The sequence below is a fragment of the Elgaria multicarinata genome, chromosome 9, assembly GCF_023053635.1.
Source record: "Elgaria multicarinata webbii isolate HBS135686 ecotype San Diego chromosome 9, rElgMul1.1.pri, whole genome shotgun sequence".
NCBI lineage: Eukaryota > Metazoa > Chordata > Lepidosauria > Squamata > Anguidae > Elgaria > Elgaria multicarinata.
This window is the reverse complement of record NC_086179.1, coordinates 85,494,679-85,514,171: the sequence shown is the minus strand read 5'-3', so window position 1 is coordinate 85,514,171 and position 19,493 is coordinate 85,494,679. Positions and strand designations below refer to the sequence as shown.

Sequence of the window (19,493 nt, the reverse complement as noted above, 5' to 3'; positions counted from 1 at the left end):
GTTAAAATACTGGGATAATACTTTACATTATCTTTTGATTTGCTGTATTTTATGGTTTTAATTGTGAACTGCCCAGAGAGCCTCATGTTATAAGGGAGTCTAAAAATGTAGCAAATAAAATGTACCTTTTAGTTGTGCTATCAAGGAAAAGAGTACGCTATCATCCTCTATACTTAGAGCTCATGAGTACAAATGGAGACCAGTGAATGTGCAAATGTATGTTTACATTTATGTTGTTTTTAAATAAATATAAAAACTTTAAAAACGGGGATGAGGATCTAATGAGGCAATTTGTGCATACCCTCTGCTACTTGCCATATATAGCATGGGGGTCTGCTATTTGAGTTCAAACTCCTTTGGGGATGAGTTGTATAGTTCTTGGATCCCAGCTGATGTTAATTAAAAAAAGAAATATTGATTGACCCTGAAAGAATTCTGAGTTACACAAAATTCCAAGCCAGCACATACCAAAGATCCCAGAATAATTCAATCAACAAATGATATACTAAAAGTTCCTGTTCCAAGCCAAAAGTTTATGATGATTCATTGGTCCTGGAATATGTACACAGCTACAGGGTGTGTCAAACACGGGTGCACCAAATGGACTTGCTGAAAAATAGCATCACCATGTGCAACAGTAAATCATTCCCAGGGGAAACAACCCGCCTCAACAGTTCCATGAAATCATCATTCCTATAATGACTTCCTTCATTTTCTGAGGAACAGCCTCTGCTATTAAAGTCAGCACACCACCACAATGGAATTTCAGATGTACCACAAATATTAATGAATTTCAGAACATACAAGACATGGTCTAAAAGCAAATGCATAAACAAGGCGCAGGCCCTGGAAAATTACTTCCATTATTTAATATAACACATTTTATGCAGGACTTTAATAGCTATTGAATTTCAAATTATATCCATGTATAATGTACATGATGGGCATAATTCAAAAGCACTCCAACCCCAATCCAAAGGAATGAGCATGGAGAGACAGGAGCACCTCAGGAAAGACACCCTCCATGGGACCCCTGCCCCAGCAAGTCTGCCTTCTCACTGCCTTTGTCACCTGCTGCTATCGCTCTTCATCCTCCTTGACATCATTGCTACTGTCATGTCCAGCCCTGCTCCCACTGGGTTGGAAGAAGGTGTTTCAGATGATCAATCAGAATCAGACTCTGAAATAGAGGAGTTGGCACCAGAAACAGGCTAGCATGTACCAGTGGGGGAGAAAGCTCTCACGGGCTCTTCACCAGCTGGGAGTAAACTCTCTCCAGAGCTTATCTCGTCAAGGGTAAATAATACACAGTCAGTGGGAAGCCAACATTCTTCTGAAGGAGAGAGCACGGACAGGTTAGCCGATCCTAGAGTAAGCCGCAGACTAAAACGGGCGGAGCTAAAGGAAGGCGAGAGAAAGTTGACCCAGCTCGCATCCCGTCAGAAGCTGCCTCAGAACTAGTCTCTCTGAAGTTAACATGTCTTGGGAAAAGGCTTTCCATTCTTCTTGAAAGGACAATTGTCTCGCTTAGTTTGCATAGTTTTGCCTAGGAGAAAGTTCCAAGAGATTAGACTCTCTTCAGGTGGGAAGAAATGTTTATTGCTTGAATAAAGCTTTGTAGATTACTCAGCAGGCCTCGCTATTGTCTCCCAAGAAGGCAGGAGGTTTTGCGAAACACAACAGCTACCACCTGCTTGCTTGATAGGCAGAGAGTAAATAGGCATTTGTTCTTCCTCCTTCTCACCACCACTGTTGTCTGGCCCAGAGTGAAAAGTAGGTGAACAAGCAGGCTGAAATAGCGAAGAGAAGGTGCAAGACCAGCAGGCTCCTATCACTGGGGTTCAGGATCTTGGCAGACTCCTAAGCATGCCTACCCTTGATGTTGGCCTAAAGGAGGATGCTAAATGTTGGAACATTTTTTGCGTGTGGGTGCTTATACAGTTAGGGTATATAATACCCCTTGCTGGACTGAGGTGTCAGTAGGGATCAACAGTAAGGATCAACAACAGTAAGGATCAACAACAGTATTACACAACAACAAAACATAGAACTTTACGGTCAGGGCCAACATTTCCCAGTGTACTTCGGATCCTGAAAAGACTCCATTAAATGGAAACTTCACCTTGTCTCTCAGCGCAGACCACTGCACTAACTCAGAACTGACCTGGAGTCCAAATGCCGTTTAGGTTGAATTAAACTTTCTGAATTCCTCCCCTCCCCTTTGAAATAGGGTGTCAGCCATTGCGAAAGAATACTATACTATAGAATTATATACAGCCGTGTTCTTTTTCCACAGACAACAGTACTCTCAACCCCCACTTAACCAACAGCTTAGCACCCATGGACTTTGGGAAGTTGAAGATATTTTTAATTATCTTTTTAATGCCCAATGTTTGAGACACTTCCAGGGATAAGGAAATCTCCTTCTGCTTTTAGCGAGAAAGGTGTACAAAGACCTGGTGAAAAGCAGCCAATTAATACTTACATTTTATAGGAGCAGCCTTGAGGCTAAGAGAGAAGTGATTACTACAAAGCCAGCCATAGCAGAGCGGTGTGGGAGTTTTTACTTACATTTTTACTTGGTAGTGTTAAATTATTGGGAGTCAGAAACCCTTGCCGATTTATTACAAATCACCCAGAGATCTACCAGTAGACCCCAATCTATCTTCTGCTCATCCCTGTCCTACTTTAAGGGAACTCTGTCCAAAACAATTAGCCTGCTGAGGAATCTCTGCCCATCTGCCCCGGAACTGCTACGCATTGCAGACGATTCCAGGGAATGTGTTCTAGGGTGCACGTTTCTTGGGGGCTTCTAGTCAGGCCTGTTGGGTCTCACCACTTTCCTGCCTGAACACACCCTAGAACATGTAGGGTGGCCACTTACAACATTCTCATTGCACTGTTGCATGTTTTAAAGTGAAGTTGGTTGTAGCGGGCAATTATGGAAGCTTATCCACCATGACTAAACTTGCCAATAAAGAACCTCTGAGAAGCTTCCAAGGAACCCCAGTGTTCCCTGAACACAATCTGAAAGCCAGTGAGCTACAGTTAAAGCCATTAATAATGATGATTATGAGAAAGTAAATGTGCATTGTGGCAACATGTTCATCTGAATGCTTTTATTCACATTTAAGGACATAAACTCTCGCTATCCACTGGTCACAGTGGACAAAATGACTTTTATAGTTGTTAACTGTATATGAGCTATGTGGAATGTAAATAGCGCTCAGCTGACTCTCAATTCTTATGTAATGACAGTAGGAGACATAGTATGGCTTTGAAGAGACAGCATAACAGTCCTATTGTTACCCTTTAATACAATTCTTTTGTCCCGAACAATAGTTAGAAGGGGGTAAGAACAAAGGGCCAGGGAAGCAACAGTAATAATAAGAGTGCTAAAAAGATCTCATTGATCGAAAGGGACAAATACTTCTAAATGGAAAATAAGTTTCCAGATTAATACAAGAAGGTGTAAACAAAATTTGATTTCTTTCATTCAGTTTCATTTTCCTAGTTGCTTCTACAGGAAAAAATAATGTAACTTTTTCATCCTGTAAGAGCTCTTTCCTCACAAGTGTGTGCGTACACATGCTTGTGCATCTGCTTGCTTGCGGGGGGGTGTGTTGATAGAGATATGAGGGAGGGCATGCCTAGACCAGGGGGGTGGAGGAGGAGGATCTCGTGATATGCTGATCGCGAGATCCTCCCCCACAGTCTACATGCGGTGTGTGGCGTCCTGGGAGGAAGAGGACGTCACGCCCGCCATTTTTTTTAATCAAAAAGGAGCACAGGGGCGCTCCAGCGACAAGGTAACTTTTTCTTTTTTAAAAAACCCTCCCACTCCCCCCCACCCCATCCCCGATGGGCACGGAGCTCCTGAGGTGCTCTGTGCCTGGTTCCTGGCTCCTCATGGTTACTTGCGAGGAGCTGGGAACAAACCAGGACGGCTGCCAACACGTCCCGCGGCCTCGAGATCATCCCAGGACTGTGTGAAAAACTGGGATTAAAGCTGTCTTGGCTATCCCACGGAAAGGGAGGGATCATCCCTCCCTGCCCCTGGGATCCCCTGTGCATCATGTGGACGCACAGGGACAATCCCGGGACAATCTCCGGGATATCGCCCTGTCTAGACATGCCCGGAGATGTACATACATCTCAGGTAGAGTAGCCATTTACAAATTGCCAAAAAGAAAAAGAAAAAAGGAAGAAGACAAAAGAGAGTACTGATTTGCATAAAATGTGCATATGCTAATACAGTCAAATTTAGAAATAATTATTATAATTTAAATAAAATATAATAGATTTCACCATAGTGGGGAAGACTGAGACCAGGTATCCTGTATGTTGTCTACATATTGTTGATAGGCAATTTCAAGTCCCATCTCTTTCTTCTGATGGTTCTTTTATCTTTAAAGCAGATTATGGACTGGACAGCTCCTCAAATAGAGGCCACCTTCAAAACAGAGGGAAGTCCCCTGGCATCCCTTCAAATACAGGATTGTCCTTGTTAAAGAGGACACATGGCCACCCTAATTCTCAGGACATTCTCAGCTAAATTAGCAAGATGTTCCTAGAACTCCAGGACAGTAGTGGGCACAGGAGCTACAATATGCAATGGGCTATGTGTCCTCTCCCACAATTCATATAAAATCTGAGCATGTGCTTTCGTATATATTCCTTCCCCCTTTATAGTTGCCTTTCCCTGTCCAGGATTGTATGGCTTCAATAATGGTCTGAGCTGGGACTGGGCAGGTGAGTCATTTGCTCAACCCTGGGATATGTTGTCCTTCAATTGGTTACAAAGAAGTGTCTGCAGAATTTCTTCCAGCACAAAGATTGTCTCCTGTATTAAACTATTGACAACCGAGATTAATCGATTAATACAGGAGACAATCTTTTTGCTGGAAGAAATTCTGCAGACACTTCTTTCTACCCCCTGAAGGCCTTAAAATATAGGACACACCAAAACATGTCAAGCTTCTTGTCAATAAATCTATTTTGCATCTGGAGAACACGTTTCTCTCCTTTGTGGCCTGCTTTGGATGTTCATCTCCTTCTGGTTCTTTTCCCTTGAATTGGCAGGCAGTATTAAAGCTCCTCCGATACATACAAGGGAACCTGGCTTTCTGCTCAACGGAACAGTACCTCCTTTGCTTAGGCCTCCAACATGTAGCTACCCAAAAGTTCCCAGCCTAGGTTTGGATAGAACCACCCATGGTCAGAACCTGGCCATAGCTAGACCTAAGGTTTATCCCTGGATCGTCCAGGGGTCAAACCTGTTCATCTAGGTGACACACAGGGGATCCAGTGCTCAGGCAGGGGCGAACCCTGGATGATCCCAGGATAAACCTTAGGTCTAGCTGTGGCCCCTAACACTCCTTTCCTTCCTCTGTTGTCTGCCCCAAATGCCAAAATTTTAATTGTTGATTCCACTGGACATATATCTGTCTCTTTTCTGTTTGTTTCATTCTGTAAAGAGCCATGCACCACTGATGAAGCAATGGGTGATGCTGCATATAATTCCAGCCCCAAACAGATGGAGAAAGTCACATACAGGACAGACTGTGCATCCAGCCCACCTCTGTTAAAACCAAGATAGCCTTTGCCTCGATAATGGTGCCGCCAGCCAATGTGTGCTTGTAACTGTAGTATGCAAGTCCAAAAATATGTACAAGATTTTCCAGCAGCTTCTCGTAGAGAAAAGGGCCACCCACACAGCTCAGCTGTTTCTCATTAAATAGGGATGCCCCAAGCTGCAAACACACAGATGTTTGAGTCCCTGCAAGTATGATGCTACTACTCCCACTTGTATTTCCAATGAGTCTGTCAGAAATGGTACGTGATCAGCCTAGTTTTACTGAGGAAGCATGAGGCAAATCGCTTGGTTAAAAAAACAATGTCCAAACAGATCTGACACTTTCTCTCCAATTCTCAATAAACACTTTTAAAGAGCATTTCTAAAAAAATATCTTTCATTACAACTAGCAACTAGCATGTCACAAATAGCATGCTGGTACTGCATTCTCATCTACATATGCTGGATCCTTGGACTAGACGGGGAAGCTCTTTCAGCTGAATTCAATTTCATAAAACCTCTCAGGGGCTGCATCCAGTGGCGGGTGGGACTGAAGGTAAAGTAGAAAAAGGTAAAAGGGGTAGAACCAGAAATAAAGTGGGCACAGCCATCTGGGGACTCTAGAAGGGCTAGGTTAGGGGCCCAGGCCTCTTAGTCCAGCTTCTGGCCTCAAGGAGATCTACAACAGTGTCTAGTGAAGGGGTGGGCAGCTTGTGGCCTCCAGATGTTTTGGCCTAGACTTCCCAACAACCCTAACCAGCATAGCCAAAGTTAAGCAAAGACAGAAGTTGTAGGCCAAAACATCTGGAGAGCCACATGTCTAGAGGCCGTGGCTCTCTCCCAGTGTTAGTTCCCAGAAGATGTGGTATTCAGAGCTCTTCTACACTGGCATTCAATTTATCTATCATGAACAATAGACCTCTTGTCCATAAATGTGTCTAATGTTTTTTTAAAAGCCATCTCAGCTAGTGGCCATCACCACCTCTTGTGAAAAAGGATTCCACAAGATAATAACATGCTACATGGAGAAGTTCGTCTTTCTGTCTCTCTAGAACCTACAGCCAATCAATTTGATTGGGTGATCCCAGCTATTGGCATCATATGACAGGGCAAAATACATTTCTCCTTCTGCATTTTCCACACCATTCCTATTCATAACCCTTTCTTGCACCTTTTATTTAAATTTTGTAAGATCTGAACTGATCTTGAATACCCTGCCAATGCCAATGTTTAGACTGATTTGAAAAGCTGAGCTGTGTATTCCAGAATTCCCGTTTACTTCAACGGTGATATTGACATATGTCTCTCATTGAAATAAACAGGGAGGGGAAGTGTTTAACTTTGGCTGGAAAAATAACCCTCATGGCTGCAAAAATGGGATTTAAAGTGGGTTGGTGATATTTGGTGAAATCACCAAAGCCAGAAGGGGACTCAGTTAGATTTCAGTGGTCAGAGGGCATGGTTGGAGTACTCTGATTAGCTAAACGTGCCACTCTGTTATTAGCCAAAGCAGAATAATTTATGCACTGGGTCAAGAAGAAACTGGACGGCATTAGCAACCTACAGTAGGGAAGGTAAGTGCTCTGCTCTAGCTCTCCATAAGGCATAATAAACAAGAGGCTAATTCTCTTTGGATCAGGAAAAAAACCCAGCCATGTCAGTCTATTTTAGACTTTGAGGAGAAAAACAAATCTTGGGATTTTCCAAATAAAACGATAGGTGATTGCAATATGCTAAGTTTCAGAAGGCAATACAGTTTTAACTGGCAAGATCAGCACTTTATAGGCCTACACTTGAAAGATTTATGCTTATATAACATTTGACAAGCAAGCTGTTAGCTCATAATATTGAATAGGCTTTTTTTTAAAAAAATTTTTTTACTAAACTGCTGCTTTGATGGTAGTCGATATAGCAGGTTATACAAAATTATTACGATTTAACTGTTAATACAGTCTGTATTTACCAGAGCATTGTGTGGGCAGCCTAAATTAGGGGTCAGGAACTAGCAGCCTCCAGGTTAAATATGGCTTGATGTTGCGTTCAGCTTGAACGGCGGAACTTAATATGAGTTCCTAACTAATAGTGCATGAGAGATATTTCTAACATATGCAACTCTTTGTCTATGGTTTGAGCAGGCCTGGGCAAGAGATATGCTTGCACTGACAGAGATTTCAGATGTTGTATCTGACAGAAAAATGCAGAGGCCTGAACTACCAATAAATGGGAAACTGTGTATGCCTTGTCGGAACTGGTTCCTTGTTAAGTGCGTCTGGTGCTCAAGCCACAGTAAATTGAGTCAGTGTCCAAGAATGTATGAGCCCAGACCCTGAGTAGGAAGGCAGGCCACGGCTCCACATATAGGCGAGATGGTTGCCATGGATACTTCAGGGGTATACACCAACTGTTACAAGCAATGTCATGACATAAAAGTTCAAACTTAATGGACACAATGCAAAAACAAGGGTGAACTATGGTGACTTGCTTTCTGATTTGCTGGTAGTCAATGCAAACTGGAGAATAATCATCATCATAATAATCATAATAATCATAATGCAAGAGTACAACCTCTTTGGTGCTCAGTTGTAGAAGTATTCTGGGAGACATAATGTCAAGGATATACTAAAAAAAAAAAAACTGCGTATATGAGGTAAGAACAAGAACATCCAGAAAAAACTTGGCTTATGTTTAGCTAATATTCAGTTTCTATGACCAAGGTGCCCAAATTATAGGTCCTCAAATGTTTAGTTGTGACTCCCAAGGAGGGACAGTTTTCCTCACCTTGGCTAGAGTAGAGAGAGCATGCAAGGAGGGGGAAAAAGCATAGGACAAGGGTGAAACAATTCTCTGGAGGTTGTACAGCAACTTGAGGTAGTGATGTGATAACATTCTTTTATTTATGTATTTATTGCTTTTCTATACTGTCCAATAGCCAAAGCTCTCTTTTAATAAAATACATTCTTCAAGTAAGGGGTGGTGGTTAGAGTTTCAGAAGGATGGATTGGTGGCAGAGCCCGGGGTCCCAATCCAGGCTTCCTGGGGTCCAATCTGGCCTTCCAGAGTTCCACAGATGGCCATGCCCCCTTTCTCCTGACTACAAATTATTTGGTGATTTCTGGCGTTTGTGGAGTCCCCCCACCCCTCCATTCTAAAAGACTGAAAAAGCCTCTTCTAAGGCTTAGTTACTGGCAGTAAGGGCTTTCTGGTATTTTCTGTTTCTTTTATTTTTAGCTCCACCCGTCTTCAGCCCACTGGAATGAAGCTCCCGAGAGCTTCCCCAAAATTGAATTCAGTCCTCGTGCTGATTGGGGTTCTGACCTCTCTGTGCCCAACAGATGTTGCCTTTGAAAAAGGATACTCAGCTCAACTTTTATGGCCCAATAAAACAAAAAATACATGCTACTCCTGTTAAAATGTCTTTCAAGTATCCCGTGGCCAGAAGTAAATATTTTTTTCCATGTAGTTTTTAGAATGGCTTGTGATATAAGAGGCGTGGCATTGTGGCTCCTTCCGATACTACTGAGGCAACGGCCTCAAGCTTTGTGATATGCGGAAGAGACCACGGATGTGGCTATTGCCAATGCCAGTGTCTTGCTTCAAAGCTGGGCAACACTGATGTGGGAATCCACCATGTCAACCGCTCCTCCCACTTAACTTTGGGCTCCCAAACTTTTCACTTCAGTGCCAGGGAAAGGAGGCACACTACAGTGGCTTCTTTGCCACTGAGGTAACTTCAGAAGCCACCAGCTTAGAAGATTAAGAGCTTCATCCCACGTACCCGTTTCCCTCGAATTATCCCCATAGCGTAAAGCTGTTGTTGTTGTTGTTAGCTAAATCACACCCAGGGCAGCAGCGCTCCTAAGATACTTTGCATACCAAGAAAAGGATTTAAGGGGGGGGGAATGTAAAAAATCATTAAAAAATCAATGGATGACCCAATCCGATTCAAATTTGGTATACTGAAAGCCCTCCTTAATATCTATTACTGTACCAATTTTGATGTCTTTATCTTTAAAACTTATGCAGATGTAAGCATTTGTTTAATTCGAAGTTTAAAAATCATCCTTCTGCGCCCCCAGTGGCCACTTGGAGAAGGACAAGGAAGTATGTTAAAATTAGCCTTGGGATTGTGGGGGAGTAAGAAAGTCGCTCTTTCCGCAATTCTATTTTCAGCGCTTCTTTTAGGGAAGCAGTGCAATCACAGCAGGATGCATCGGAGTACTTCCCAATAAAAGCAGATTATAAAGTAGACAACATCAGAGTCCTTTGCATGTAATTCGCAGTAAATGCACAGTATAACGCTGGTGTGATGAAGCTAAGTGTTCAAACCTTAGTTCCTAGGAAGGAACTACCTTGGACAGGAAGGAAGTACAATAAAACAATGTTTCAAGCCAATGAATCCTGAAAGAAACCGATATGTGAATCAGCCCTACAGCGGAGGATGTGGGATAATTGGATTATTCAAAGAAATATCTCACTAGAGGCCAATGTATGAACCATTTTATCAGGTGGCACCGTAGTTACAACACAAGTTGGATTACTCTAACCAAATTAGCATTTCTCAAACTAATCTGCCCTACGGCTTTTTTGTACAGCAAAAACATTCTGAATTCCTCAGAGGTAAAGCAGGGTATAACGGCAGCAAAAAATATTATTAAAATGTTTTCTAGCAAGGAAACCGCACGAAGAAAAATGTAAGCCTCCTCAAAGATCTCAAAATAATCTCTGGGAAGCTGATCCTAAAATGGCCACCTAGCTTATAGAGGTCCTGTTGCTGGTGAAGGAGCAGCTGATCCAGTGTTTGGGGGGTCCTCTCCACTTTCCTTCCTGCAAGAAGACAGCCAGCTGGTCTTTAAAATGGCCACCATGAAAAAGAAGCAGTAACTGGGCCAACTGGAACAGAACTTTTAATGAAGTTCCCAGGTGCACTATTTCCTGCTATAAACAAGCAGCTCAAGATACACTGTTTTTCATGACCTCTAGGGGTATAAAAGGCAAATTGCAAAGGAGAGGTCTAAAAAGGCAGAATGAAACACACACACACACACACATAAAAGAACAACAGATTATTACAAACAACAACACCGAGCTACTAAGAAATACCTTTTTTAAAAATCCAGTGCTTGTGAATTCATTAGCAAGACTTTTAATAGAACTTCCTTGAACAAGGTTTTAAAAGGGATGATCTTTCCCTCTTCATGATGGAGAGAGAAATTGATCCTTTTGATTACGTCTTAATTTTAAAAGACAGAAATATGACAGAGCAAACCAAGGGATTCAACATGGGTAGTGGTGTTAAAGGAAATGGACTTCTTTAAAAGCCCTGCACAGTACCAACAGATTGCTGCTAAGGAGGGAATGTACCTGCTTATACCACTCAATCCAAGTTTTAAACAAAATCAGTGATGAAAGCTATGGTGGTTCGTGAGTTATGGTTGAATTAAACACACACAAGCTGGGAAATCATTTTTCCAATCATAACGTCAGCCCCCATTCGAACCACAACACACCTTGGGCAATGGGACAAGCATATGTGTGGTAAGTGACGAAGAGCAGGAGCCCACTGAGATCCACGCATGACTGTTGAACCACAGGGCTCTGGGACCTATCAGTCAACAGCCTGAGTGCTCGGAGTTCAGTGGTGGTTTCTTTGACATTTTGCAACAAGAACTGGGGGTGAAGGGTTTCCATTATCTACCTCCTCTTTCTGCAACCCCCACTCCACCCCGCACATTATATCTCAAACCATTCCCAAGGGTCCGCCGACCCCAGAAGCATATTTTGAAGCTGCAGAGGCAATAAAGAGAATCCTGTTGCATGAATACGAATTCTCTTCTATTCCTAGAGTTAGGATCAAAACTATAGCCTTCATTTTACATTTTGGCTTTCTATTGCCTTAACCCATTGGGATAGGATCCAAACAAGGGAAACAACAACAATGTTGTGTGTAGATCTCGAAGTTAAACTTAACGTTTATCATGAAGTTTGCAGTCACTAATTCATCTCTGTTAGTTGACAGTTGCTATTTTCTTGTGATAAGTGTTCAGCTCTGCAGGTAATCCTGCTGAAACTGAAGGGACCAGTTCACAGAGTAATCACTGGAATGTTTCTGTGGGAATTCACAACAGTGTGTCATGGCTGACGAGACCACATCACGCCAGTCCTTTTCCAGCTTCATTGGCTGCCAGTCCAGGTCTGGGCCCGATTCAAAGTGCTGGCATTAACATTTAAAGCCCTAAACGGCTTGGGGCCAGGGTATCTGAAGGAACGCCTCCTCCCGTATGTACCTGCCCGGACCCTAAGGTCATCCTCAGGGGTCCTTCTCTGTGAGCCCCTGCCAAAGGAAGTGAGGAGGGCCTTCTCTGCTGTGGCATCCCAGCTGTGCAATGAGCTCCCTAAGGAGGTTCGCTTGGCACCTACATTATATGCTTTTAGACGCCAGGTGAAGACCTTCTTATTCTCCCAGCATTTTAACAGTCTATAAACATTGATGGTGCTATATAAATAAATAATAATAATAATAATAATAATAGTGTTTTAAATTTGTAATTTTGCATTGCTGCTGTTTTTATCTGGTTGAGCTTTTATATTGTATTTTATATTATGGTTTTATACTGTTGTTTCATACTTTGAATGTTTTTAATTTTTGTGAACCGCCCAGAGAGCTCCGGCTATTGGGCGGTATAGAAATGTAATAAATAAATAAATAAATAATAAAATACCGACAGAACTTTAAATCCACTCAGATGTAGGGTAGCTACTGATATTTCACCTAAAGTTAAATTCGGAATGAATTTGAAGACTTTTACTTAAGAACTTTGAGGGCAAAAAAATAATTCATACCTGGATGCCTGCGATACTGTTGATCATCAAAGCAAACATGCTTCACTTTAAAAAGAGAATCATCACTGTCTATTTTGGCCATTGTATATGCAATATAAAAGTAATTTTAATGAAAATTAAGAGAGTCATACTACTATATATTCATTCATACCAGGGATGGACAATGGGCAGCCTGCAGAAAGAATCTAGCTCCTGAAGGTCTTTTCTACGTGAGACATTTATTGTATGTTCATCATTCCCTATTCATGGTTGGTTACAGATTCTTTAGATGACTTTGCAACACTGTGACCCTCCAGTTTCACTTCTGCTTGTACACAGCACTTTCTGAGAGTTTTTCTTTTAGAACAGAGAAAATGGAGTATTATTTCTGAAAGTGGAAGAAATGTTGTTTCCATTTGTGTATTTGTGCTATACTTTTATACCACAGTGCCACCAAGAGGTTATGTAGCAGAAAAACAGGAAAGGAAATGCTCCTCATGTAATGCTCAGATCTCAATTCTGTGAGGAAACCAAAAATAGATGCAATAGATTTAACTGCCTCATGTACAAAAGCTGTGAGTGTTGTTGACTAATTTGGACCAAAATGGCTTTGCTTCCAATATACGTCCTCTAAAGTAGGGATGGAGAATTCAGGTCCTATACCAAAATAAGTCCCCCACCCTCCTCTAAAGCAAGCATGTACAACATAAGGCCAAAATTTTTCAGTACCAAGATAATCCTGTGGTGGTACAGATGAAAGAAAATACACTATGGGGCACAGAAAGGAGAAAAAGATTAGATAGGGTACAGGGATACCTATGGAGTGGGACATTCAGAGAAAAGAGAGGGAGCGGAGCAGTGTTGATGCAGTAGGGAACCATGTTCAGTAGAGTTGATAGAGAAAATGAGAAAGAACGAGTAGAAAACATGGTTCAAAGGGACTAATGATGTTAAGGGGGATAGAGATAGAGCAGGGGGTTGGACTCGATGGCCTTGTAGGCCCCTTCCAACTACACTATTCTATGATTTTATGAGGTTGAAAAAAGTGTGTCATCATGGTATTAACTGAGAATGGCTTAAGTGTGACAGATTCTTTTCTATGGTTAACATAGCAATATGGCTCTTTCAAATTAATAAACATATTAAAAAGAAGTGACCAGAATGAGTTGAGCTATGCAACCTTTTTCTAATGCAACACTGGTCACTTTCAGAAGCAAGAGCTAGAAGGGCTATCAATAAGAGCTTTATACTGCACATTATACTGTGCAATCACTGCGAATTGCATACAAAGGACTCCGAAGTTTTCCAGCTTATAATCTTCTTTTATTTGGAAGTACTCCCATGCATCCTGCTTTAATTGTGCTATAAAAGCAAAAGGCTCGCCGTATTTTGATACTAGTTTTCGAGCATATCATCCGAGCGGCCACTGGGGCGCAGGAGCAGGATTTGAAGAAAAATTAAACAAATGCTTACATCTGCGTAAGCTTTAAAGAGAAAGACATCAAAACTGGCACAGCAATAGATATTAAGGAGAGCTTTAAGCATACCAAATTTGAATTGGCTTGGGTCATCCGTTGATTTTTTTTACATTTCCCCCTTAAACCCACTTCCTGGTATGCAAAGGATCTTGCCGCCTGGTAGCAACAACAACAACAACGCCAACAGCTTAGCGCTGTGGGGATAATTTGAGGGAAACAGGTATGTGGGATGAAGCTACAAGGCAGCAGTTATGTTCTTAAAAGCACACACACACACACACACGAAATCATGGAAATAGTTATACAAATTAGCTGGTGCTACCCCTGGACTCATCTAAAGGTTACTTCACACATTACGTTTTATTAGGATACACCTAAAAGATGGTATACACAAGCCTTCCCCAATATGGCATCCTCCAGATGTTTTGGACTGGGACTAATGGCATGGAATGATGGGAGCTGTAGCCTAAAACATCTGGAGGGCGCCATGGTAGGGAAGGCTGGTGTACAATGTAAAATGTGAGTGAGCCTAACCATGTGAACTGCCCAGAGAGCTTCGGCTATTGGCCGATATAGAAATTCAGTAAATAAATAAATAAATAAATAAATGCCTGTATCCTACAGGAAAAATCCAGGGAGCTTCAGCTAGCTGCAAATTCATTTAAATATCTAACCTGGGTTCCTTTCTGCATAATTTTTGAAGCGACCCTCAGATCCTGCAATGAAACAAGTGCCGGTACCCAGTTCTAAATACGTTCCGTTGAATTAATTTCTATCGAAGGGTGCCTGGCTATGCTTGTGCTATCGGAGGGCGTATTATGCTGAGGACTATACAAGCCATTTTTGAATAAAGTCTATTCTGCACTGCAGCCTTGTGACTGAACATTACCCAAGGACATTTGGGTGGGGGCGGGGCGGGGGGAGACGTCCGCACTCAATTATGGCTCAGTCCAATCTGAGCTACAGCTATTTATTTTCAGAGTTGCTGCAGTAAGTTAACTCCTCTGATGATAATGAGCAGTCAGTGACTTGACTGCATCACCGACTCATTAAATCAAGCTAAGACCTATTTGTTAACAAACACAGATTTAAATGTAAGCTTTGCCAACTAGCAGAAAATATGGCACCTGATATTGACTTTTCTTGGTTTTTCTGCGGGGTGGGTACGGGGTAGCACTAAGTTTTGTATGTATTTTTTTTTTTTTTGGTACAATGTTTTGTTTGAATTAATTAATTTCAGGTGCAGTGTGCAGATTAGATTTCCCATAGGTATGTGTTGGAAGATAGCAAAAGTTATGTCAGTGTCACTGATAAATTACAAATACAGTTGTCCGTTCACAGTATATTTTCTATAGAAAGTAGTGGAAACTTAGAAAATCATGTCCCACACTTCTGCTTGAAGTATCTCCTTCTGAAACATTTTGCCAACATTTCACCTCAACTGTTGCTGTTTTCCCCACCCTGCAAATACACAGTTTGAGGAAAATAAAAGCCTCTCTGTACAATGCCTCTGTTTTCGTGCCATAAATAGTGGAGAGGCCATCTAAATAACTCTCTGTTGAACTATGAGAGATTCTCAGACATTTAAAAAAAAAACCCTCTATGAAAAGAACAGGGCACCTGTATTCATATGTGCAAAGGCATACAAACTAATGTCCCTTTCTAACACAATTCACCTACCAAGCTCCAAACCATCAATCAAACACTGAGCCCTGTAGAGAAACAGTCCTGAGTCAGTGAAGCAGATGGGATGAATTCTGTGGCATAATGTACGAGGGCTAAATCCCTCCGAGGGCGTGCCTGGCACAAAACATTTTATTCAGTCTTCATTTGAGGGTGGGAGGAGGAAAAGGAGAGAGAGGAGGGGAAAGGGGCGATGGAAGGCTTGTTTCTGTTTTTGTGCAGCCAGGTTACGTAACGCTTTAAATTTCAACCTTCCCGGCGGTGCCACAATGATGTATAAGCAATGCAAAAATACCCTGGCTAGAATTACAAGAAGCAATTTATCAGTTCCTGTGCAGCAGCTAATCAGCCCATTTGCTTTCTAGCGTACAACAGTGGGAAGCTTATCTCATGCAGACTCACGGATCGTTCAGAAAGCAGCCTAATTGAATTTCAGGGCCAAGAGCATTGCACAACACGTGACGCATCTCCAGCGGAGCACCGTGCCAGACACTTGCAGGCGTTACATAATCGCAGGCTGTTGTTGGCTGCGGGCGCGCTGCGCTCTCAGCCGCCTCATGGACCTGGCAGCCGGTGTCTCCTCCAATCATGCCCCGTTGCTTCAATCTGCACACACAGCCTTCACATGGCCAGTCACATGTTTGGGAGGAGGGCATTCACGAGAGAGGAACTCCTTCTCCATCAGTCCAAAAAGCAAGCAAAGCCCAAACGGTCCAAAACACACACACACACACACAAAACCCTCCAGCTCATTAAATCCCTCACAAGGCAAAAGGGGATTATAGCAGGCTAAGACATATGTAATGTTAAGGATAAAATAACAGCCCAGCCCACCCCTGCCCTTACTCAGCAGAGCACCCCAGGGAGGAGGAGCAGGCAAACTGGCCTGGTGTAAAACACCTCTAGTGTACTTTCTAAAGGTTGGCTCTGGTGGGTAGGAGGAGCGCAAGTCATTCAACACAATATAGGATGTACCAACTCTTGTTACAGTATAGGACGTACCAACTCTGGTACAGCAACAATCACATCCTACTTCACCGGCGCCTGCCACACTAAATAAGCAATTCAGTCGATACAGTAAGCCAACCAGCCAGGCAGAGCTGGTGCAGACATAATGTTGGTTCCATCTTATCCAGGATTGGGATACTGGGAATTAGCTCAGAAATGCACATTAACTGGGGTTAGCATCAATGCAAACAAACAAGGCAGAAATGGGGAATTTACTCCAGGGAAGGAAGCAACTGAGAGGAGGAATCGCTCGTTATTGAGGCTAGCTCGTTTTTGAGAACCGCTGTTAGATCTGCACTGTCCCACAGATCTTGGGGGAAATGTCCAGAGAACCTCCACAGCCACTCTTGGTTGCATTTTTAAATTAACTCTTGGAAATATGTATGGCAAAATTAGCAAGACTGCTCTTGTTCCCCTATTCCTCCGATCTCACGGCAGCCTCTAGGCTTCTTGCCCCTCATGATATATATATATTTTAAAAAGATTAAAAATATTAACTGGGAGGTGGGTGTGTTGCAAAGCAATATTCTGATCTTGATCACCATCGTTATTTCCAAGATTGCCAGTGGGCTCTACATGGGTACATAGGAATTCTTAGAAATTAAAAATGGTGGGCAGCTGGAGCCCAGCACTTCATTCTGAAGCAGGTCCAGCCGTCAAGCCAAAAGATAATGTGGGCATTACCCAGAACCTGTGCTTAAAATCTGTGTACAAAACCAAAACCGAAAAGAGGCCTGTTGCAATTTACATTTAAGACTTTTTGACTGTGTTTATTAATTCATTTCCTGCAAAGCAGAAATGGCTCATTGTAAGATAAGAAGCTCTAGCCAGGTTAGCATCTCTTTCACAGTGAGTTTTTTCTATTTTCCTTGTCATGATCCAGCAGGGGGTCCACAAATTTTGGCTGACCTTTATATCCAGCCTTGCGTATCTTTTTTTTTCTAGTCACCACCAAACCTGTTCCTGTCCAAATCCTCTGTGATGCAGAGAGGCTGCTTGAGAGAGAAACTGATCTCTGGTTTGGCACAACACTTTGGAAGTGCTCAGAAACTGCCCATGTACAATGCATCCTCAGAGGTTAACCCTGCCTCTTCCCAAAGGTTGAAGGGAAAGGGGTTGTGCTGTGCACCAGGGGCACTCAGAATGCCTCCAAAGTGCAGAGCCAATCCTGCTTCTTCCCCAAGTTCTAATTGACAGGCTGGATTGACCTCATATTACAATTTGGAGGTTCTGAATGTTCCCCAAAGTGCAGTGTGAAAACAGGCAAAGAAATGGACACTTGGGAAAGAGTTTGCCATAGCAGCCATGGCAAGCACATTTGTGGGCACTTGCATAATAGCCAAATGTTTAAGCAATCTCATTGAAGATGAAATAGACAAAAGGGAAAACATACAAAAAGGACTTAGACTGTATGGAGCTAGATCAGCTGTAGAAGTATAGTGTACCCTGCAAAGAGACAGAGTTGGTAATTCTGAGGCTAGAATAAGCCCAGGCACCACTGGAGAACTTGCAAGAAGATTAGAATGTGTGTTGTAGCTTAATTGCGAATACATCCAAAAGTGAACCTTTAAATCCAGGCTAGGAAACTTGGCTAAAATCAGCAGGGGTAGCAGGAGCAAAGGGAGCCACATGTGGGCCGTGGGTCACACATTGTCAACCCCTACTTTAAACCCTGAATCTGCTCTCCAATGGAGCCCCTGTTAGAGAGTAGGGGATCCATTTCCTGAGCAGCAGGAACGAAGCCTGGATGAACAGGCTCTGCGTTATTTTGGCCATAGAACTGGGTCCTCCTATGTGTCAGCAGAGAGCCTTGTGGATGATGAGGCCAGCTGGCTCAGGACATTCTATCTATCTTTCTATTGAAGCCAAGAATACAAAACACCCGTTTAAATCAAGGTTCTTTTTTTTAAAAAAAAATGACATGAAGCCTCAATGGAACACTGATTTTGAATAAATCTGGCTTTCGATTCTCTTCATACGCTCTTCCAAACTTGGAAGGGGAAAAGCAGTGCTGTTTCTCTTTTTGGCTTCCGGTAAGGATGCCAAGTGGATGAAAAAGGTTCACTTCTTCTTGAGTGGTGCTGACTTCAGAGATTCTGACTGCAGCATCCAAAGGAAATTTCGAGGGTGAAAAAGCTCCAGAATTTGTGGCGGGGTATTAAAGTCTCCGTGCCGAGTCCTGTAATGTATTTGAGCCGTGTTGTCTCTGAACATGGTACGTTTATGGGAGCTCACGCTTGGTCCTATCTTCACACCATGGAGTCTGTATACATGAGTAGTATACTAATGTACCCAGTGCAATGGGTTGAGCAATCACGTCCTGTGAGATTGCTTGCTCCCTTTTGTGAACTGAAAGATCGTGTAAATCTCAGGATTTTGTTGCCCCCGTGACAGTATGCTGAGCGGTGCATTTGTGGAAGCTGGCTCTGACATCTCATCAGCACCAGCTCTCAGCCATGGCATTGCTGGGTTCTTTTTGCTCTCTGTTCAAAGTGCAGTTATTACTATCATTTCTATAGGATGACAGAAGTCAGGGAGCTATCAGAAAACGGAGGCAAGCAGAGAAAGAGAAGAGCTGGGCAGTCAGTAGAAACTTTTATTTTTTTTAATAGAATCAAACATTTTTAACAGTAAATATACTTTCCATCACAGAATGATCTTTTTTTTTTTTTAGCTTTCCTCTTAAGAGTAGCCATGGTCAGCACCCAATGGTGCCACTCTGCAAACTCAAATAGCCTTAGTGGAGTTCTGCCGAATCTGTTGTGTAAGCGGTTGTGCATTACAGATGCACAAATGGATGCACAACCAGTTGCGCAATCGCTTGCCCAACCACACATGTGCGAAGTTGGATTCTCCCCTTGCACACAGTTCAGAACCTAGTTTCTGCTTGTGCAACATCATTTGCGCTAGAAGAATGACACACTTGGATA

General features: G+C 42.6%; 1 protein-coding gene across 1 annotated transcript in view; it reads right to left on the bottom strand.

The window, feature by feature from the left end:
- Positions 1–19,493, bottom strand: part of ITPR2 (inositol 1,4,5-trisphosphate receptor type 2) — a 286,514-nt gene that overhangs the window by 94,895 nt on the left and 172,126 nt on the right. The gene's annotated exons all lie outside the window — the stretch shown is intronic.